The sequence below is a fragment of the Macaca mulatta genome, chromosome 15, assembly GCF_049350105.2.
Source record: "Macaca mulatta isolate MMU2019108-1 chromosome 15, T2T-MMU8v2.0, whole genome shotgun sequence".
Lineage (NCBI taxonomy): Eukaryota > Metazoa > Chordata > Mammalia > Primates > Cercopithecidae > Macaca > Macaca mulatta.
The window spans coordinates 106,970,229-106,994,467 of NC_133420.1; the positions used below are offsets into that span (position 1 = coordinate 106,970,229).

The window sequence follows — 24,239 nt, forward strand, 5'->3', positions numbered from 1 at the left end:
TTTCCTTGAAATCCTCATCATAAAGGAACATGCATTGTATAACCATCGTTTCTTTTGCCAATATTTATGTTGGGACAAATATTTATTAAATTTTTTATTTTTTATTTAGTTATTTTTTTGAGATGGAGTCTCGCTCTGTTGCCAGGCTGGAGTACAGTGGCACGATCTCAGCTCACTGCAATCTCCGCCTCCTGGGTTGAAGCAATTCCCCTGCCCCAGCCTCCCAAGTAGCTGGGACTACAGGCACACACCACCATGCCCAGCTAACTTTTATATTTTTAGTAGAGACAGGGTTTCACCATGTTGGCCAGAATGGTCTCAATCTCTTGACTTCGTGATCCGCCTACCTCAGCCTCCCAAAATGCTGGGATTATAGGCGTGAACCACTGCGCCAGGCCTAACTTTTAATTTTTGTGGGTACATAATAGGTGTCTGTATTTATGGGGTACACAAGATGTTTGATACAGGCATGCAGTGCATAATAATCACGTCATGGAGAATGGGGTATCCAGCTATGTTGGGACATTAAGATTGGTTTCCCTGTTTATAACAGTATCTGTAATCCAACAAGTAAAGTCTCTCCACCCCATAGTGGTTGTTTCTTTGTAGTTTAGTAGAAAGACAAACTCATTCTGCACCTTTTAAGATACTTTACAAACTGTCCTTCTGTATACCTGACCCTTAAACCTTTATAGTGAGACACAGTTATGTGCGTGTGTGTGTGTGTTCAGGTGGGGAACTGCTACAGCTAACCTTCTCAGAGCTGCCACAACAAGGGCCTTTTAAATGAATGCATCTATTTAGTTGCTTTCTGATCAGCTGTTGTCTTTCAGATTGTATGATTATAGGCAAAGCAACCGTTGAAAGATTTGTAGATTTTGGAAATTTTGTAAGCGGTGTAGTTGTAGCACTGTTCCTTCAGAGGAGAACGTTTCCACTTGGTAGGCAGAAGTCCTCACCAGTAGTTAGTATTAACTGCTGGAAACAGGGTTGAGAGTCCAAACTGGCACTGAATCTGAGATTGCTGAATTACCCTGAGAGGGCAAAGGCTTCACAGGTAGACCTATATGAAGATAACAGAATGAGTCGCCGGTATAGACAATGCTGGTCTTTTCCAGTTTAATGACTGCACAGCTTAGACTTTGGGGGACATTGGGGTTACATCACTGGGAATGAAACTTAGAGACAGTTTTCCCCAGTGGACCAGCATCAGCGCCTGCACTGTGAGTTGATACAGGGGCAGGGAATTATGAAGGCATTCTGAAAGAGTCGGTTTTCTCTTACAATCAATGGATAAATAGTTCAGCCTCATGTGTCCAATTCAAGCGTGTAGTTGAGCAAACTGTGTAAAGAAATGTGAACGGTTCTGCATTTGTGGCATGATTTATAAACTTTGAATCTGAATAATATGTTAGATGCTTCAAAAGGATAGACACAGAAAAATGATACCCTGCAGCTTTTTAACAGTTTATGGCATATTAACTCTTACATCCTTTAAAATCTTTTGCTTTATGTATTAATGCATACAATCAGACCTCCTTATCCACAGATTCCCACAGATTCAACCAACTATGTATGGAAAATACTTGGGAAAAAACAGTAAAAATAATACAATAAAATAATAATAAAATAAATAACAATAAAATTAAAAACTGAAAGTACAGTATAACAACTATTTACATGACATTTACATTGTATTAGGTATTATAAGTAATCTAGAGATGGCTAAAAGTATATAAGCCATATACAAATACTCCTCCATCTTATATCAGGGACTTGAACAGCTGTGGATTTTAGTATTCTCACAAATACCGAGGGATGACTGTATTTTAATTCTTTAGAACTGATGTCCCCGCCAACATTTCATTATAACAAATTTCAACCATACAGTAAAGTTTTGAAAGAATTTAAAGTGAACATCACTATACTTACCACCTAGATTCTACCATTAGCATTCTACACACTTCTTTTATCACATCTGTGCACCTATCTTTATCCATCCATTAATCCAGCTAATTTTTCAATGTATTTCAAAGTAAAATGCAGACATCCATCCACTTCCCCCTGAATACTTCAGCATGCATGTCATTAACTATAATTCAATATTTGTTTATGCTTTTTCTTCTTTTAATGTAAAATTTACGTACAGTGAAATTACAAGTCTTAAGCATACAGTCTTTGAGTTAGAACCAAAGTCTATATCCCTGTCAAGATACAGACTGTCACTTCATCCCACAAGCTTCCCTTAAGCCCCGTTCTACTCCGTCATCTCTATACTGAAGCCATCCTTGTTTGTTTGGTTTTTTTCCACTATCAGTTAGTTTTGAATGGCATACTTTTTGAAAATTTAAATCAGGTTTAATTTATATATAGTAAATGCATCCTGTTTATTGGACAGTTCTGTTGAATTTTGACAAATGTATATGGTTGTGTAACTACTACCACAGTCAAGACAAAGAACAGTCCCCACTACCCCCCACCAAAAATTATCCTGGGTTCCTTTGTATTCAGCTCCTTTCCCTGCCCCTAGCTTCCTGCCACCATTGATCTGTTTTCTGGACCTGTCGTTTTGCATGTTCTAGAATGGCATAAAAAATGGAATAATTTGGTATGTAGTCTTTTGAGTCTGGATTTTTGCACTTAGCATAATGCCTTTGAGATTTCATCCATGAAGCAGTGTGTGTCAAAGCTTGTTCGTTTTTGTTGCTGAGTAGTATTCTGTTACATGAATGTATCATGGCTTGTTGATCCATTCACCAGTTGAAGGACATTGGGGGTTTGCACTATCCACCTTTTGGTGTTTATTTGTAACTTTAATCTATTACCATATACAAGACAACTGCACAGTCAGGAGTTTCCAGGAGTATGAACTCTATGATTTGGAGAAAATTGTTCAGTTATTTCACTTGAAATCTGTAGCTTCTAACACCTGCTTGACAATATGTATTCCATTACATTATGTATTTTGACTTTGGGAACATGAAAAAATATCCTTAATTGCTGGGATTTCAAAGTCTAAAATGACTGTCTCATTTGAAACTTTTTTCAAATGGACTTGGGAGCATTTTTCTTTCCTGGGCGGGGCAAATGTTTTACTTTTCCAGTCTCATCTCAGAAGCGAGTATGTGTAATCCACCCTTGTACTCTGAGCACCAAGAGTAAAGATTTAATGGTGAGGAAGCAGAAGAAGTGAGATTAGGGAAAAGAGATAGGGAGGAGGGGAGGGTTTCCAGGAAGAGCAGCCACCACCAATAAATATTTTATTGTGTTGCTATGTGGCAATGGTTACACCAAGTCAAGTTGCTTAACAGTAAGTCAGGTTGATGCAGGGTTTAAAGTGAGCTGAGAGACTGGTGAGGGGATGGATTTCACCATGAGATTGTCCTTTTGTTTTGGCCAGGAATCTGGTACCAAATGTGAGAACCTGCTGCCGCGTGCCTACTGGAAGGAAACATGCTTGTTCTTCCTTCTTGCATTTTCTGTGAAAGCAGAAACAATTTGGTAGTTTTATTGGCATGCGTGTGTGTGTGTGTGTGTGTGTGTGTGTGTTGTGTTAACGTGTGCAGATTTACAGTGGAGTTAGAGATAGCAAAATATCGTATTTGCTTTATTCATTTACTCAGTTATTCGACAGACGTGTTTTAAGCACCTATCAAATTCCCGCACTTTTGAAACTAAGAGTAATTAGACCTTAGTAAAACAAACAAAAAGTGAGTATGTGGTTTTGTCACTATTGTAAGATTTGAGTAGAGATGGCATTTTACTTATGAGCCCCAGTGAAGTCCTGTGGGGGAAAGCCTCCCTCTCTCTTTGCACCTTAAATTAGCAGTAATTTGGACTTGGAGCTAAGAATCAAGATGAGAAAGGTCTTATAGTAACCTTTGTGTTCACATTCACACTGGAAGGTGTTAAGCCAATAAACTTCAAATAAGAATAAAAGGACACTGTAAGCCATCTGAATAGGTTAATAATCTGTAACTATGTGGCTAAACAGTACATGGGAGTATAGAAAACCAAGTGATTTTGTGAACATGCTGGACATTTTGTCTGTAGAAACAGGCCTATTTTTTTTTCCTCCTGGTAGAATCTGTACATGGCTTCTGAGATTATCATCAGGATATGTTTTTCTTTATTGGAACACTATTGTTCAGATTACACTCATCAATAACTTTAACACTCAAAGCACATCAATAGTCTGTCTTTGTGTTTGTAAACCTTCATGGTGCTAATGAATTTACAAGCACACAAGCTGGTTAATGAACATCCTGGGTGGGAGGGAAAGTATACCCTCGAATATCCCCCCTCCCACTCCTAGTATTAGAGGAAACTGATGAGGCACCCAGGAAAACGCTGTGGTACTTTATCATTACTATAATGATGGCTGTGTCACAAAGTTATTGAGTTACTGCGCCTTGGCTTCTTTTAAGATCAAATTTACTCATAATTGTAGCTGTTACAATGGCAATTTGTTAAACTTAAAATGCTTGGCTCTCCAGAACATCCCTATTAAGGAGACTGAAGTGGGAATTTGGCTACATGGATCAAGTGGATTGAGACATCAGGAAAACCAAAGGGAGATACACACATACCCGGTGGAAGCCTCCAACAGCCAAACCAAGCCAGCATACTGGGAGCATGGCCTGAAAATCTGTCCTATCCTTTTACTCTAGAGCTTTCTCAACAGGAGACCAGTTCTGTGCTGTCCTTGCCAAGGAGAAAGGAAAATTATGAGAAAGCACACTAAAATTTCATTGTGTAGTGCTTGCCTGTACGTCTCTGAAATGCTATCTATTTGCACATTCTCTCCGAACCATGAAATATCTCTTTTTAAAGTAGACATCTTCCTTTAAAAATGATTTGGAAATCTTTTAGGTTCTACACTGAGTATTGACTGCGTCCTAAGGAAAAATCTGTGGTTCACATTAATTCGGACTGCCTATATGAAGGGACACCTAGTATTTGTCAAGCACCTAATAGGTGCTGGGCAAGTGCTGTGCATTCATAAATCTTCTGTCAATCGATGCTTTCAATAAACTTTGGGGAAAGTGTACCTCTTCCTAGGAAACAGACTTGGAGAGGCCCGGTTCCTTAGCCAAATATTGCTGTTTTCACTATGCCGGGCTATCGCCGGCATTTGTTTTTCTTTCTGACAAAAATACAGAGCGGGAAGCGGGAAAGGAGCAATGAAGAAAGATGAGCATTATTTACACTGGAATTCACAGACATGGCTGGAAAATCAGCTTCCCTTCTCCTACTCTTTAAACCCCCTCTCACCAACCCACATGCTTTGTAGTCATTTTTTTTAATGATTTAATTAATTTTAAAGAGCTTAAAACATTTAAACTTTAGTTTTAAACTGTAGCCTCAAATTAATTCAATTGTAACATACTTAATTGAGGCCGGGATGCTACCTCTACTACTAAAAACAGGAAGAAAAATTACCACAATAAATACTTCTTAGATACTTCTTATAGGTCAGGCCCTGTTATAAGTGCTTTGTATATACTAACTCAGTGTTTCTCAGCCTTTTTTTTTTTTTCCTATTATTGTCCCCTTGAGGAGAAAAATTAAATTAAATTTAGGTTTAATTTAAATTAACTGTGTTAATTTGAATTTGAATTAAATTTAATTTATCCATAATGAGAAAAATTAAATACAAAGGAATAAGTTTTTATCAGACAGGGTTGAGCTTTAGAGGGTCATAAACCATTCTAATACCTAAGATTGTTTTTACCCTCCAATGTGCTATCACCCCTGTTGAGAATACATGTACTAACTCAAATCATTTAGTGCTCTTGACTACCCTAAGAGTTTGGCACTGTTAGTAGTCACCCTATGGTACAAATGAGAAAAAAAGACCCTACGAGATTAAGTCGCTCAAAGCATATTTAATAAACAGCTACAGCGTCCAGGCTGTACTCTTGTAAACACTACACTATATTGCCTCTAACTCTTTAGTCATTCCTGCTGGCTGCAGCCTCTCTGCAAACACATTTTATATCTCACAGCCATCTTTAATTAATATAATCAAGTCTATTAGAATTGCCCTGTTTGTTACCTTCTGGTTTGAAGTTTTGGCCTTGGCATACTTTGCAATGCTTAGCATGAGCACATACTCTGTCTCAGTCCTTTACTAAGCTTGTCACTCTTTTATCTAGTTTAATCCTCTTGATAACCTGTAGAGTGAGTAGGTGTTATTACCATAATTCTACTGATAAATCAGGGAGGTGCTGGGTGGTTAGGAAACCTGCCCAAGGCCATAGGGCAGGTCAACTACTAAACTAGGCAAGCAATCCTGATTGGTTAGATTCCAAAGCCCATGCCTATCCTTGGTCACTTCCCAGATAATCTTCCATGGCAACTTCTGGGTAGACTTCCAATATCTCATTACACATTTGAAAATATATTAATATCATTTAAAGTTTTCTTTGAAATAATCCTAGATTTGAAGGCAAAAGTAGAGTGACTCAGAATTACCCTCTCTGAAATCTAAGACATTTATAGATATAAGATTTAAGATATAAACTACATAGAAATACTGGAATGCTGACTAAAAGGCACTACTGCCTGCACATTAATTAGAAAGGAAGAGGAAATATCTTGGAACTTGGACAAGATTGCAAAATAGATCCCTTATTTTCTTGGTGGTCTGCCTCTCGTTGAAGTCTTCTTTCCTCTATTTCCACCTCTTTTTGTTCTTATTCTCCTATAGGAATTCCTCGTTTTCTCTTCCTCAGCACTTCTCAGACTGATTCTCATGGGCATAATTCACAAATTGTGAAAGACCAATACTAGCTTAAAGTATTATTTCTCCCCAGCAGATTTGCAATTTGGCAGAAATCAAAGCTTAGGGGACAAAATATTACGAATGACGTTTTTTTAGGCCTGGGAGAGGGAAAATTCATAGGAGGGCCTTACCAAGTCCCTGGCATCCTACACAGAGGGCTGCTGTCTGTAGGCTTACCCATCAGCGAGTTATAAGTCAAATTAATGAGTGTTGGTGTCATGAGATTTGCTGTATGCCCACCTTTTTCAACAGCTGAGCTTCTGTGCTAAGGGAAGCCCACCTTCTCGGTATTGTGTCTTTTTATTAAACTGAATTTTGACTCAGTCCTGGCAGGGCGTTTCGGGCCAAGTGATCCATCAGATGGCTTCTGCTCTTAGCTTCTCAGGGTGACTATGTGGGTGGTCTAGTGTGCCTTAGTTTCTCCATCTGTTTTAGTAGAAAAAGATCGTAACATTCTTGGAGATCACAGAATGGAATGTGCTGTATAAACACCAAGCAGTGTTGTTACAATAAATAGCAAATTAGTGACTCTAGCTTAAATTTCCTACAGTTGATGACTTGTGGGTGTAGCAAAGAATCAGAAGTTGTCACTAGGAAAAAAAAAAAAAACCTTCCTCCAATTTTCTGACAAAAACAGAATTTTAGGATTTTGGCTACCATCTGTTGAGGAGCACAGTCCTGCCTCTCTGTGGAAGGCTGAAATGGTGACTGTAGTAGGATCTGGCTGTCTCCTAATTATATACAGCTGGCTTGTTAGTATCTGCACCAAAAGTTCTAACCTATGTGTCTAGCTGTTTTGTTTTCTAATCTAATGTGTTACACATCTCATTTTTAAAATCTAAAATATGCTGTTGGAAGACACTGCAGTATTAATATCAACATTTCCTCTTAGGCAAGAAGAAAAAATGAAAACGTTTGGAACAATGATGTAGGTACAGAGAGCAGTTGCTTTGCAGTGGTTGTATGGCGCGACTGTTTTCTTTCAGGTAATTCTATTTTGAGAGATTCTGTTAACATTTAGTGTTTCACCGAGGTTCTAAGAGCGGGCAAATGGATCCTCCTTTCTTACCTGAGAATGATGGTTTATGAAACAGAGGAACGAACCATGAGTTTGAGCCTTAAATCTCAGCTCTCAGAAACCTGAGATTTGTTTGTTCCAGCCAGTTATTCATTAGGAACAATGTCTGCCCTATCTATCTAACTGGGTTGCTGTGAAGCTCAAATAAGATTTAAAACCGCTTTGTAAACTTGAAAAGATTATGCAAAAAGTAATCAAAACGTAATGCATTCACAGTTGTAAGATTTAAGGTCTAAGTTGGGGCAAGCCTACTTAGCTTTAAATGATGCCTGGGTGAGAACAATCCCCTGTAACAGGCCTAGAATGAACTCAGCCTTTGACCCAATCCAGGCTCAATAGTGTTCAAGACCTGACCTCTCTTAGCTCCTGTCCGAGTTGGAATAGAGCGTAATTCAAGGGAGGAGAACAAAATGAGTTTATTAGGATGTTTTACTCTGTATGCTTAACAGTGATTTACACAACCTGACTATAAACAACAGATGGAATTCTGTTTTCTGGGTACCCATGTGTATCCATGGATTGTGTAGCTTGGAGGCAGCTTGGTTCAGGGGAAGGGTATGAGCTTTAGAGGCTAAAACCTGTCTCGAGGACCCAGGCCATTACCCATCTAAGATTCATGAGCTTGAGACTCTCTGTGAGATAATGCACTGGGATTTTTCTTTTTTCTCCCCGTGGAAGATTCTGGCCCCTTGATTTGGAGTCAGAAGAACTAGTTCTGTCTCTGTCTTTCATTGACAGTGAACATTTGGGCAAATGATTTAGCTCTATGAGTGAAAGTTTCCTTTTGTATAAAATAGAAATGGCAATAATAAGAACTCAGAGTAGTGTGAAGGTTAGAGAGGTTAATTCGTGCAAAAAGCACATTGTAGTCTTGAAAGCAGTGTATTTATCCATTCACTCCATCAACACTACATATCCCCTGTGCAGCCTAACAAGGAGCTGGTAATCTACAGGGCAGATAGACACAAAAGCCGACATTGTGGCACACTGGCCTTCCTTCAAAGGTCTAACCTTGCAATTTGGCAGAAATAGAAACTGAGGGGACAAAATATTACAAATGACATTTTTTTAGGCCTGGGAGGGGGGAAATTCATAGGAGGGTAGTGATCATTGGTGATCTCTGAAGAAAGTGTGCCCATGACATGTAGGGAACTTTGAGGAAAGAGCACACAAAATTGTTCAGAGAATCTAGAATATCTTTCCAGAGAAGGGAAGACTCTTGAGCCAATCTTTAAGAAGAAGTTTGCCAGTGGACAAAAACATTGAAGTGGCTCAAGGACATTCTAAGGAAGAAGACTGGGGAAACTTCAGATGCATGACAGAGAGTGGCATTGTTTAGGCCACATTTCATTGTTCCTCAAGCTAAGGTGTGTGAATATGGAGCAAGTGGGGTGAGGAGGGCCAGGCTGATAAGGTAGATACCCTAAGAACCATGTCACAGAGGGCTGCTTGTTCCATGTTGACAAGCTTGGACTTCACCTTGCATGGGTTAAGGTTTCATGGGTTTCATGTACACACGAGACCATAGGATGTCATGCTCTTACTGAAAGAGGATGCTATTGAACCACTGTGAGGTGCTCATGTAATTCGATGATCCCCCCTGCTCCCTACCCAGATTGGAGAAGCATTTGTATGAACCCAGTTAACTTCTTACCGAATGCCCCATGTCCAGCAGTTGTACACATTCCGGTGTGGCTGGGCTTGGGGCCGACTCTGTGGTGATGGCACAAATGGAGACATTTGCCGGTGAAACTTAAGAATCCTTATGGGAACCAAGTTCCATTGGTTTCATTTGCAGCAATCAACATTCATCTGAAAAGACTTTACTGGATACTCACCATGTGCTGCGCACAGCACGGTGCTTAGTGCAGGGGAGAAATAGGAATGAGTAAGGGATGGTTAAAGCTTTATGGTAAAGACAATAGCTGCCTGTTGAGTGGTCACTGTGGGTCTGTGGTGGTTCCACTCAAATGTTGCAAAGCCCTCTGAGGTAGATATTGTAATTCCCATTCTATGTAGGGCAGAAGCAGCAATTTTGCACACTAGTTTGTGGAGGACCTAGGATTCAAACTCATGTGCCCAACACCAAAGTCCATGTTTGTAATCCTACCTGTGTTCGATGATGGAAACAGAAGTGTAACTAACTGTATGTAGGGTGAAGACTTGGAGAGTGAAGGAGATTGAAGAAGCAACATAGTATAGATTTTAGGTGTTTTTTCAACTGTGAAATAAAAATAAAACAGACAGTTCTTTCTTCTTCTGCCTACCTTTGTTAAATTATAGGTCAGAAGACTCAGAGCAATTGTCATATTCTTACAAGCTGGAGAACTGAAGGGGAAACAAATGAAAGACTTGGAAGGAATAGGATTAGTTTGAAACAACCAGAGGTCAGGGCAGCTCAATAGTGTGGACTTCTGAAGGAGTGAGAAATCCAAAACTCTGTGGGCAGTTAATCCTTGAAAGGAAATAGGGGCTGGGGAAGAAGCAAGACGAGAGAGAGACTATCAGAGAAAAAACTAATTTTAATATTCTGGGAAAACAGAGGGAATGTGATCATGTGAAAGGGCATGAATAAAGAAAAACAGCTGAAGAACAAAAGGAAATTTAAGATGCCAAAGATTGTAAATTAAACCTTATTGCTATAAAGGCCAGTTTACGCTTTTTCTATATCACAGGATTGCATTTATTATTCCCTAAATTTATATTCGTGGAAGAGAAGGCCAGAGATGAGCATCGGCTCTCCTTCGTGCTCCGGCCATGCTCTACTCATTAACATTCGACAGCTGTTTCCCGAGTGCCTGCCAGGAGCTCAGTTCCTGAGAGGCTCTGCCATAAATTATACTCTTCCAGAATTTGAGAGGGAAAAGGGGTGCAGATGACACCAGCGCAACAGGCTTGAGTTCCAGTCGTCCTGGTCAAATGGGCACATCTGGCCACCCTGTTCAGTAATGAAGAAGGCTCTCTCCAGCAACCAAGTGGATGTCTCCTCTATAAGGGAAATTGAAATGATGTTCACAATTAGTTAGAATGAAAAGTGGAAAGGGGTAGAGTAGCAAAGGAATGGCATCAAGTAACATCTGCCTGGAAGAAGGATGGCTTCTTGCTAATCAAACAAAAGAGCAGTGTAACTTAGCCGTGTCCCTGATTCTACCAGTTACTGCTGCTACTGAACTGAGTCCTTGTGATCAAGCTGAGCCTGAAGTCCAGTCCACTGCATCAGGTTCCTCTTATGTAGCTTCGCCTCTGCCTGGTGGCCCAGCCCACGGGGCTGGTGCACCCCTACATGGGAGTGATACAAAATGCCCCTCACTTGCTACAAAGTGATTTAAGCTCCCGAGGAAATCTATGAAGTTTAAGGCTTTTCAGTCAGTTGGTGCCAACAGTACTTCCCTTACACTTAATTGGTGAAATGACCGATATTGTAAAATGTATTATAAATTTGTCTTCTCATGACCAATATTGTAAAATGTATTATAAATTTGTTCTCTCATTTAGTCATTCAAATCTGACTCCTGAATATGGCAGCCGCTAACCAGTGGGGCCATTGTGTGCTTGGCATGTGGCTAGTGCATCTGAGGAACTGGATTTTTAATTTCACTTAATTAAATTTTATTAACTTTAAATTCAAATTTTAAAACTGACGACTGAGTTATTAGAACATGTTTAAGTATGTTTGATACGATTTGGGTATGTGAACCTATTTCAGCTGTCAATTTTATGAGATCTAAGTGCAGATCAAATATCTCTAGTGAAAACTTGGCATCCAAACTGAGATGTGCTGTAAGTGAAGACACAGCTGATTTTAAGGACTTAGTATCAGAGAAGAGAACGTTAAATAGCTCAGTAGTAATTTTTATATCACCTACATGATTAAGTGATAATATTTTGGATATGCTGGGTAAATAAAGCATATTGTTAAAAAATCATCTCAACTGTTTCTTTTTGCATCTTCAGTGTGGACACTAGCAAATTTAAACCAGCACGTCTTACATTCTCCTTTTGTTGAATAGCACTAATTCTGGTATTGATTATCTGCTATGTCCCTGGCGCTGTGCTCACCAAGGGCAGCAGGGATGGAGGCTGTGAGGTTACTGCGCAGGCAGAGCTCGGGGTTCCTGTGCGGGGATGGAAAATAAACAGATAAACATAAATAACCAGCATGGATTGGGATTGTGGTGAGCACTAGGAGGCGCGTCTGCAGGGTGGTGCTCAAGTAACTGGGGGAGGGAGGCCACGTTGAGAGAGTGTGGTCAGGGAAGACCTCTCTGAGTGGAGTTGAGGATTGGGAGGAGCTGGGAAGGAGCATGGGTGGTTTCTCAGAAGAGGAGGCCTTTGATGTGGGCCCTGAAGGGTGGATATGTCGTTCTTCCTTTAGCTCATTCAGAAAGACGTCTTCGGCTCCTGGGTCAAAAGGAGGATGTGGAGAAAGCGCTTGGCTTCAGACCAGGCCTGGCAACTCGGCAGGTGCAGATCCAGCTGGGCCAGGGGCCAGGCAATCAGCGAGCACATGGGGTGAGAGTCTTGGCAGATTCATCTGGAGCCAGCTGGATGTTGAGGGCTAGGAATGCGGTAGAGTGGCTCTTTCATAAGAATCAAAACTCTTGCATTTTGACAACTGGGTATTCACAGCAGAACAGATAGTAGGTTTTAAATTGTGGTGCTGGAGTGTGAGCCTGGCTCCACTGTGCAGCCTAACCTTGGAAAGAGACAGACTGAAGTAGACACTCATTGTCATCTGCTCACGGAGCTCTCAGCGGAGATTTGGAAGCAGACCGAGAACCAGCATTTGTAATGGGTACACATAATTTGGCCCATCTGTACAGAGTGGCCACATCAGTGAATGTCAGGGAGCTGGGAAGACATCACACCCGAGTGGCTGGTGGAAATTGAAATGGGACCCACAGAAGCGTTGAGTGGCGGCACAGCCCCGAATGGACCTCTCCACGCACCCAGAGCTGGTCCCCTCTTGCTTCATAAGACACTGTGTTGGTTAATCGCATGGGTTCTGGAGTCAGATCTTGTCTGAATTCTGCTTTGCCAATCACTAGCTGTGGGAACATGGGCAAAGAACGAAACCTGAGTCCAGTTTCCTCATCCATAATAATGTCATTTACACGTTGCCAACCATACTCCTAATACTGTTGTATGGATAAATTATAGCTATTATTCTTATTAACATATTTTTTATTCTCCTTTTTCTTTCTCTTTTTAATTACCATATAAAAGCAAAGTTAAAAGATCAGATTGGGCCACGGCTCAGAGGTTAGCATGTGGGGATACTTTATCCAACAAGAGAGAGAGATGGCTCTACTAACATACCACTCTGGGGAAAAATAACATAATCTTGGCTCTTCTGGGCTGCAGGCTTTGGCAGACCCATGGAAATCACAGCTTTCCTCTAAAATTATTCTCACATTTTCAATTCTAACAATTTATGGCGAAAATCTAAGGAACTTTTGTGTTTAAAATAAGCAACTTGGAAGAGTAAGAATTATAGAGCGGCGTCTTCACCTGAATCATTTTGTTGACAGTGTCTGCCACATAGAGCCTCTTGACATTTAGTTTTCCTGTGGTTTTTAGCCAACTTAAAGAGGTGTAGACTTCGTGCCAGATGTGGGTTGGGGTAGTGTTAGAGCATTTGTTTGAGTTCATTTTTACTTTTGGTTAAAAAATAATTCAGTTGGCCGGGCACGGTGGCTCACACCTGTAATCCCAGCACTTTGGGAGGCCAAGGCAGGCAGATCACAAGGTTAGGAGTTTGAGATCAGCCTGACCAACATAGTGAAACCCTGTCTCTACTAGAAATACAAAAATTAGCTGGGTGTGGTGGCATGCACCTGTAATCCCAGCTATTTGGGAGGCTGGGGCAGGAGAATCGCTTGAACCCAGGAGGCAGAGGTTGGAGTGAGCCGAGATTGTGCCATTGCACTCCAGCCTGGGTGACTAAGCAAGACTTCATCTCGAAAAAAATAAATAAATAAAAGAAAAATAATTCAATCACCGTATACCATGTAGTGGAAAAAGCAGAGGCTTAGGAGTGGGTTCACATCCCAGCTCTGCACATTTTATGTGGCCTTGGACACTTTGCTTAACCTTTTTGAATCTCAGTTTCTCTACCTGGAAAATGGAAATAACATCCAACCGCTTCTTTTGTTGAGAAGATTAGAAGCTATGTAAGGAGAGTATCTCTTGGTGAGCACATTTGATGATACTTTCTGCTGTATCTTTTTTTTTTATTTTCCTCAAGAGAACATGCTGAATTGTATATATGGGTTTGAGAAATCACTGGCCAGAATACCAGGAAAATCTAAATTCCATACTTAGGTAGCTCAGATCATAACTGGGTGAAAGTCCTTTGGCCTGAACACCAAGTCAGGGCTCTAAAAATGTCTTGTCTTATAATGTTTTTCTTTTTACATTTTTTTCCCCACTCAAGACAGTGAATATTTAATTGCTTGACTAGTGTGCTTACATTGAAAGTATTCTAGAACCCTCTTTCTGACATTATCTTAATGTTTTCAAATATTTAACCACACCTCGAGATAAAAGCAATAAAATAAAACTTGTGTTTAGGACACAGTTGAAAAAAACATGCCAACAACACAGTGAGTTATGGGGCAGCTAGCACCACCCCACCTGCCTTCCGTAAGCCGATAGTCTGTGCTTTGCACCTGGGATGTTTGTCCTTGATACTTGATGGTTACTAGGTGTGTGTATGTTTATGTATGGGTGAGGGAATAAAACCCATAAATGCCAGTGCATGACTAATAGCAGTAGAATTTTGGTTTGATGAATGCCATTATTAATTCATGGTCCATTTCAACTTCATGTATTAATTATGTGCTCACTGCATATCTACTGTGTAGGTGTAACAAGGCTGTTTCCTTGTAGGCCCATATTCCAAATCAGCAATTTGTTTAGGAAGCCAAAAGTTTGTTTGAAATAGCATCTTACCTCTTCTTGCCGATGGCGGGGGTTGGGGGCATTAATCCATATTGGTTCAATTCCATGTCAAAGCCAAGCATCAAGGATTAGACCGTGAAATGGTGGTGGAATAGTGGTCCAGAGGCAGGCCTGAGAGGGAATAGACCTTTCCTATCACAAATAAGTTGTGATCCCACTTGGATTCATGTTCTTTACTTGTAAAATGAAGGGTTTGAACTGGAAGATCTCTTAGATCCAGCCCCAAAGGCAAAGCACCTGTGGGAGGACACAAGAGGCAGCCAAGTGAAGCAATTTGTAGGCCTTTAGTACACGCTGTATTAGGGTTCTGCAGGGACCCAGGACTAATAGGAGATATACATCTGCTGTTTATATCCTATATATGTGTATGTGTTTATGTTTGTGAGTGTGTATATATATATAGAGAGAGAGAGAGAAAGAGATACTAATTATGAGGATTGATTACAGAAGCTGAGGGGTCCCATGATTTGCCTCTGCAAGTCAGAGACCCAGGAAAGCCAGTGGTATAATTCCAGTCTGAATCCAAAGGTCTGAGAACCAGGGGAGCCACGGATGGAAATCCCAGCCCTAGGACAGAAGACCAGTGCCCCAGCTCATGCAGGCAGGCAGAAAGGGAATGCATCCTCCCTTCCTCTGCTTTTTGTTTTATTCAGGCCATCAGTGGATTGAGTGATGCCAACCCACATTGGGGATGGCAATTCATTTTACTGAGCCCACCAATTTGATGCTGATCCTATCCAGAAACACCCTCACAGTTATACCCAAAGAGAGTATTTAATCCGGGCACCCTGTGGCCTAGTCAAGTGGGCACATAAAATTAATTATCACACTGCCTATTGGTGTCTTTTTTGGTAAGGCTATTTCCCCCATTCTTAGATCTATGAAGTAAAAATTAATGAATGTAGAAAGCCAGTTGTTTGCTTTTTCAGTCACTGATTCCAAAATAAGAGGGGATTCTTGGGAAGAACAATATCCTAAACTCTGCAACCGCCACCCGAGGGCTACAGATTACTAGCAGTGAAGTGGTTTGTAATAGGGAACATGGACTAAGTTCAGCAGCATGTGAGCTATCAGGGACATATTATAGACAGATATACCAGAGGGTGGATGAAAGGTATTGTAAGGTAGACAAGTTCCTTGCAAGGATCAACACACTTCAAGGTGTGTTGCTCTTAGATGCTGTGTTGACCTCTCTTGGCCCTGAGCCCTTGTGTCAACCAGTGTTTCTGGGAATCACTCCGAGGTTAACACTTTGGGTACATACTAATCTATACTGAGGCAGGGCTAGAAACAGTACTCAATACCCCACCCTGGAGGTATGTCACAAAAAGGAACAGTCTCTTCAGAAGTCAGTCTTCACAGATTGTGTATTGGTGGGGACTGGCCCAAATGCCTGTCGGATATTTCTTACAATGGTGACCGTGAAACAACACCTCTGATAACTGTATTTTGAACAGTGTGCAGCAGCATCAAATTGGAACATGACATCATGGTTGTCAGCTGAAGTGTCTCCCCTCAACAATAACTTTTTAAGTTCTACTTACAAGTAGGTTATTTATTGGATACATTGCCCATAAGAAGAGCAACTTGTCATCCCAATCTCATGGGAATGTGCTCTTGCAAAAAGTCTCTCTTCTTGCTATCGGGTAGCTCTCTTTTAGTGGTTTTACAGATTTCAATGAAATTTAATGAATGGCAGGTGAACCTACCCATGTTTTCACTTCCAGGGTGTCCACTTGACCTGTCATTAAACATATGTGACAATTTTGTAGCAAAGGTAGTAGTGGGATTGGAAGAGAACTATTTTCTACTAAATACCTATTATGTGCCCTGCACTTCAGCTCACAACAGAATGAGAAAAACAAATAAATTAGATAAGTTCAGTCACTTGGGCAGGGTCACATAGTATGTATTGCTTCCTAGAATTAAATCTAGAACCATCTAGTTTTGTCCATCCTATTTCTACCACAGCCTATGTTGTGAAAAGCCTTAAGCACTCTAAGTTATATCTTTAACATAAAGGAAAACTAGTTCTGCCTCTATATGGCTTTTAGTCCTTTTTTTTTTTTTTTTTTTTGGAGATGGAGTCTTCCTCTGTTGCCCAGGCTGGAGTGCAGTGGCGCGATCTCGGCTCACTGCAAGCTCCCCCTCCTGGGTTCACGCCATTCTCCTGCCTCAGCCTCCCGAGTAGCTGGGACTACAGGCACCCACCACCACGCCCAGCTAATTTTATTTTTTGTATTTTTAGTAGAGACGGGGTTTCACGGTATTAGCCAGGATGGTCTTGATCTCCTGACCTCGTGATTCGCCCGCCTCAGCCTCCCAAAGTGCTGGGAGGATTACAGGTGTGAGTCACTGTGCCCGGCCTGGCTTTTAGTCCTCTTGATATGGGTCACAGGTAGCCTTAGTAAATAGTCTCCAAGGGGAAGGAGGTAATCCATTTCCTCTTGAGTCTTCCTCAAGAGGAAGGAACATTTCTTTCTTTCTTTTTTTTTCTTTTTTAAAATAATATCAACTTTTATTTTACTTTCGGTTCAGGGAGTGAATGTGCAGGTTTGTTACATAGGTATATTTTCTGATACTGAAGCTTGGGGTATAATTGATCCCATTACCCAGGTAGTGAGCATAGTACCCAACAGTTACTTTTTCCGCCCTCTAGTAGTCCCCAGTATCTGCTGTTGCCTTCTTTATGCCCATGAGTACCCAGTGTTTAGCTCCCACTTTTAAGTGAGAACATAGCAGCATTTGGTTTTCTGTTCCTGCATTAATTTCCGTAGGATAATGTTCTCCAGCTGCATCCGTGTTGCTGCAAAGGACATGATTTCATTCTTTTTTGTGGCTTTATAGTATTCCTTGGCATATATGTAGAGAGCAACCTTTTATAATGCAGAGCCTGGAAGCGGCTATTATGTACCTTAAGGGAACAGCTTTCACAAACAGTCCTTGAGGATTAAGCTTGGGTGCCTATTTTCTGTGTTGTTGACCCATTTCATACAATGCAGTTTAGTGGTAAGAGCATGCTGAAGTTTTCAAAAGGTTGCGTGATAGAACATTTTAGAACATGAAAGGACCAAGGGGATTCCTCTGTTGCTAAAGACATGTCATTTGGTATTATAACAACTCCTCCACTGGGCTGTGAGCGTCTCCAGGGCAGGGCCCAGTCTTTTTTGTTTTGTTTTTTTTTGAGATGGGGTTTCACTCTTGTTGCCCAGGCTGGAATGCAATGGTGTGATCTCGCTCACTGCAACCTCCACCTCCTAGGTTCAAGCGATTCTCCTGCCTCAGCCTCCTGAGTAGCTGGGATTACAGGCGTGCGCCACCACGCCCAGCTAATTTTGTATTTTTAGTAGAGATGGGGTTTCTCCATGTTGGCCAGGCTGGTTTCAAACTCCTGACCTCAGGTGATCCGCCCACCTCAGCCTCCCAAAGTGTTGGGATTACAGGCATGAGCCACCCTGCCCGGCCAGTGCCCAGCCTTTTATAGTTAACTGCCAGCAATTAATAAGTCATCTTCACTGATCCAGGGAGTCAGAGAGATGCTGTTGGATTCACTGATACAACACTAGTGCCTAGCACAGTGCCTGGCACCTGATTGTGCTTAGTAAACGTGTGTTGAATCAAATTGACTTGAAAGCTTAGCCAGGAACAACTGTGTCTGACAAGTGTTGAGGGGTCAGTCTCAGGAACTAGCTCAACTGATGCATGGTCTTGACTGCTAGTCTGAGTATATCACAGAGTCCTGTTGTATTGCTCATGCGTTAACAGGTAAATTTATTCAGCAAACGCGTATTGCACATCTGTTATCAGCCAAGTAATCTGCCAGATGCCAGGGACACAGATATGAAAAATATAGCCTCTTCCTTCCAGAGGAACATGCTTCATGAAAAAGTCCGACAGACGGTTAAACTGCTGTTCATAGTGGTTGTGGCAGAGATAAACATAGTGTGCTCTGGAAGCACCATGGAAAGGAAGATGCCCTCACCTAGAAGGTGCAAGGGTGAAAGAATTTGCCTACTGAAGTCCACTGCAAGAGCTTGGAAGATGAAATACCTGAGGGCAAGACTTTATAGAAATCCATCCAGGTTGTTAGGGATTTCAGTGAGCAAGATGGAGAAAATGAGCGTCTAAGTTAGGGTTATGTCTATGGGAATGCGGAAAAATGGTCAGATCTGATTCATCTCATAAAGACTCAAAAATTCTCCATAGTCAGTGGTAGGGACCATTTGATAAGGTGTGTGAAAACTTCGTGTGACCTGCTTTATTATAGACTTGATTACTTATCATCATAGACGTCGTTGTGTACATTACCCACTTGCTTTTCTAAATATGGCTTTGCTGTCCTCGGAGACATTTGTGTTCACTGGAATTGCTATAGAGAAGGTCTGGAAGTCAGCTTCAATGGGAAAATGTCATGGCCTGCCCTCTGTGGGGAGGGAGGCAGGTTCTGGCATCAACACAGCTGAGGATGGTTCTAGTCTTCATTCTAAGGCTACTGCTAATTACTCCATAAGAAAAAATAGTTGGAAAAATTGTTACAAACAGCAACGAATCAACTTAACATAGCTATAATTTTTTATAAGTGATCTGGATGCCAGTTCTCAGAGGTTAATGTGATGGTCCTAATGCTAGACAAAAGTAGGTCTACAAGTTTCAGAGACTCAGTAGACTTTTACTAACTACACAGAATCTGAGAACTTTGGCGATTGTCTTCTTTTGTTTGAAGCAGAACATTTCATTCAAGAGATGACCTACTTTGGAGAGTAGGGAGGAGGGGGCCAGAACATTGATTGGCCTTACTGCTTAACTTCACTCCCTGGGTCTTGGAGGCACTTCCCTGGACCCGTAGAGTCAAATCACTGACTTCACTCAACCCCTTAAGCTTATACCTAGGGAAATTGAAACAAAGAAGTAACAGGGCTGGATAGTATAGGTCTCCAGCTTTATACTTTCTTTATGAAACTTCTACCTTCGGTATCATCCTCTGGCCAATCGAGTCTAAACTCAAGCTTGCAGTTCTTAGGCCAATAAAAGAAGCAAGCTCGTTGGTGGGTGTAGCTTGGCTCATGAACGCATCACCATGGTTGCATGGTGGATATTCCTGTGCCAAGGACTGTGTTGAGTATGTGACATGAATCAGCTCATTTACTATTTAGATTCAGTGATCTTCGCCATTTTACATCAGAGGTTAACTTGCCTGAGGTCACCCTGCTTTGCACTGGGCAAACAAGAATTCTCAAACACAAGTTCCTTGGACTCCAGAAATCCTTTTTTTTTTTTTTTTTTTGAGATGGAGTCTCGCACTGTCACCCAGGCTGGAGTTCCAATGGTGCATTCTCGACTCACTTCAACCTCTGCTTCCTAGGTTCAAGCAATTGTCAGGTCTCAGCCTCCCAAGTGGCTGGGATTACAGTTGTGCACCACCACGCCTGGCTAATTTTGTATTTTTAGTAGTGATGGGGTTTCACCATGTTGGCCAGGCTGCTGTTGAACTCCTGACCTCAGTTGATCCACCCACCGCGGCCACCCAAAGTGCTGACATTACAGGTGTGAGCCACTGTGCCCAGCCACAGAAACCCAATTCTTAATCAGTAATCATCATATCTTTTTTGCCTCATCTTGTTAATTCAATCTCTTGTTATTTCAATCTAATTCAGAGCAGCTGGATAACTAAGGATTTTAGTTACAGGTTTTTCTCTTTCTTTTTCAAAATTTGGGCAATTTTCAGGCCTTGAACTTTATGTGCTCTTAAATTATAAGTCAGAAGGTGCCCTGGAGGGAAAAAGGATTTCTATCATCACTGCCAAGGCTGTGCCTAAGAATTCTTTTGCCTGTTTAGGTTTTTATTCTCTGCTCATCAGACAGTTCTCCTGTCATTTGCAGACTAAACGAATCTCAACCATTTTAAAATGCTTCCAGTTAAGTAATTGAGGACCTCCCAAAATTCCTTGTGTGGACCGTAAAGGCTCTAGAATTATGCCATTCTCTCTCCTATTTTCTTTCTTTTTTGTCTTTATTTTATTTTATTTTATTTATTTATTTATTTTTTTGGAGACGGAGTCCCGCTCTGTCGCCCAGGCTGGAGTGCGGTGGTTGATCTCAGCCGACTGCAACCTCCACCTCCTAGGTTCAAACAATTCTCCTGCCTCAGCCTCCTGAGTAGCTGGGACTACAGGTACACACTGCCACGCCTGGTTCCTTTTTTTGTATTTTAGTAGTGTGTTGCCCAGGCTGGTCTTGAACTCCTGAGCTCAGGCAGTCTGCCCCCTTGGCCTCCCAAAGTGCTGGGATTACAGGCATGAGACACCACACCTGTACAGCTTAATTTTATTTTAAGTTCCAGGATACATGTGCAGGACGTGCAGGTTTGTTAATAGATAAATGTGTGCTATGGTGGTTTACTGCACCTATCAATCCATCACCTAGGTTTTAAGCCCCCCATGCATTAGCTATTTATCCTGGTGCTCCCTTCCGCTCCCACCACCACCCACCCCAACAACAGGTCTCAGTATATGTTGTTCCTCTCCCTGTGTCCATATGTTCTCATTGTTCAGCTCCCACTTATAAGTGAAAACATGCAGTGTTTGGTTTTCTGTTCCTGTGTTAGTTTGCTGAGGATAATGGCTTCCAGGTGCATCCATGTCCCTACAAAGGTTATGATCTTGTTCTTTTTTATGGCTGCATAGTATTCCATGGTGTATATGTACCACATTTTCTTTATCCAGTCTATCATTGATGGGCATTTGGGTTGATTCCATGTCTTTTCTATTGGGAATAGTGCTGTAGTGAACATACACAGGTGTGTATCTTTAGAATAGAATGATTTATATTTCTTTGAGTATATACCCAGTAATGAGATTGCTGGGTCAAATGTTATATCTGATTGTAGGTCTTTGAGGAATTGCTATACTGTCTTCCACAATGGTTGAACTAATCTGCATTCCCACCAACACTGTAAAAGTGTTCCTGTTTCTCCACAGTCTCACCAGCATCTGTTGTTTCTTGACTTTTTAATGATCACCATTGTAACTGGCATGAAATGGTATCTCATTGTGGTTTTGATTTGCATTTCTATAGTGATCAGCGATGATGAACTGTTTTTCATGTTTGTTGGCAGCATAAGTGTCTTCTTTTGAGAAGTACCTGTTCATGTCCTTTGCCCACTTTTTAATGGGATTGTTTGGTTTTTTTCTTGTAAATTTGTTTAAGTTCCTTATTCCTTATAGATTCTGAATATTAGCCCTTTGTCAGATGGATAGATTGCAAAAATTTTCTCTCATTCTGTAGGTTGCCTGTTTACTCTGATGATAGTTTCTTTTGTTGTGTAGAAGCTCTTTAGTTTAATTATAGCCCATTTGTCAATTTTTGCTTTTGTTGTGATTGCTTTTGACGTTTTCATCATGAAATCTTTGCCCATGCCTATGTCCTGAATGGTATTGCCTAGATTTTCTTCTACGGCTTTTATAGTTTTGGGTTTTACATTTAAGTCTTTAATCCATCTTGAGTTAATTTTCATATAAGGTGTAAGGAAGGGGACCAGTTCCAATTTTCTGCATATGGCTAGCCAGTTCTCCCAGCATCATTTATTAAATAGGGAATACTTTCCCCATTGCTTGCTTTTGTCAGGTTTGTTGAAGATCAGATGGTTGTAGATATGTGGTCCTATTTCTGAGATCTCTGCTCTGTTCCATTGGTCTATGTGCCTGTTTTTGTACCACTATCATGCTGTTTTGGTTACTGTAGCCTTGTAGTATTGTTTGAAGTCAGGTAGCATGATGCCTCCAGCTTTGTTCTTTTTGCTTAGGATTGTCTTGGCTATATGAGCTCTTTTATGGTTCCATATGAATTTTAAAGAAGTGTTTTCTAATTCTGTGAAGAATGTCCATGATAGTTTAATGGGAATAGCATTGAATCTATAAATTACTTTTGGCAGTATGGCCATTTTCATGATATTGATTTTCCTATCCATAAGCATAGAAAGTTTTTCTGTTTGTTTATGTCCTCTCTGATTTTCTTGAGCAGTGGTTTGTAGTTCTTCTTGAAGAGATCCTTTACTTCCCTTGTTAGCTATATTCCTAGGTATTTTATTCTCTTTGTAGCAATTGTGAATGGGAGTTCATTAATGATTTGGCTCTCTGCTTGTCTATTGTTGTGTATAGGAACACTTGTGATTTTTACATATTGATTTTGTATCTTCAGACTTTGTTGAAGTTGCTTATCAGCTTAAGAAGCTTTTGGACTATCTCTCTCCTATTTTCTTTCCTCCTTCCCCCAGCTTTCAACTGTACAACTTTTAGTAAAGTGTTTGATTGGCTTCAATTAATCTCCAGGCTTTGAAATGTTGTGATAACCCAAAGAGAGAGAAAAAAGATGTGCTCCAACCTGTGCCATCAGCTGAAAAGATATTTCAGAAGGGAGTCCCTGTGCTCTGTGGAAATCCATGGGTATGGATTTACGTCATCAGGGTTCTTGTTTCAGGTCCTTTACAATCATGTGACTGGGTTAAGTCACCTAACCCCACTATGCCTCAGTCTCCCTGGTAAAAAATGGATGATTCTTCCATGGCACAGTTTGGTGGCATTAAGGAAACAATAGGTAGAAATACTTTATTTTGCATAAAACATGAAAAAATTAAATAGTTATACTTTAAAGATTATTATAACCAGTGATTTCTCTACCCACTGGAAGTCAGAGTACCTGAAAAACAACCATCACTACCTACATTATTTACGCCTTGGCTTTGTGACAAAACTTCATTGATCTGTCATGAACCTAGGTCCAGATGCTCCTAACTGTAAATGACATAGGATTATTTTCTTCCTCTTTCCAGACTGAGAACTTTTGAAGTAGAGCTTGCTTTTCTGCTTTCTCCTAGGTGTTTAGGCCCTGCAAAACAACGGGACCACCAATTATTCTTTGACTCAAAGAGCAGTGAATACAGTCATTCATTCTGTAAATCCCTCCGGAGCACCTACTCTGGGCAAGGCGCTAGCATAGCCACTGTGCGGACTAGAGAAACTTGGAGACCCGGCCTTGGCCTCCTGGATCTCCAGTAAATCTAGTTAGAATCCTCAGCCTCCCACTAGCCTATAGTCTCAGTCTTTATCCTCTACTTTCCTTCACTCTGAAACTGAGCTGCTGAATATTTAATATTATACTGAACAAAATGTTTAAAGAGTAATACAGGTGCTAAAAATTTGACAGCCCTTCCTCAAGTCACTAATGCTCAGTAGGGTTGTTGGGAACTGTGGTCAAGGCCAGCTCTCATTTTAGTGCTGAGGGCCCAAATGTGCCAGGGTGGAACCCTTTTGGGGGTGGAGGGCCGAGGAGTGGATAGAGAGAACTGGTGATAGGCACCCCCCTTGGGTCCGGTAAACACATCACATTTCTGTGAACATTGACACAACAGACTCC

The 24,239-nt window shown here is 41.0% G+C and overlaps 1 protein-coding gene across 8 annotated transcripts in view; it reads left to right on the top strand.

The window, feature by feature from the left end:
- The window catches only part of PCSK5 (proprotein convertase subtilisin/kexin type 5), a 464,549-nt gene that overhangs the window by 59,665 nt on the left and 380,645 nt on the right, over nt 1-24,239 (top strand). The gene's annotated exons all lie outside the window — the stretch shown is intronic.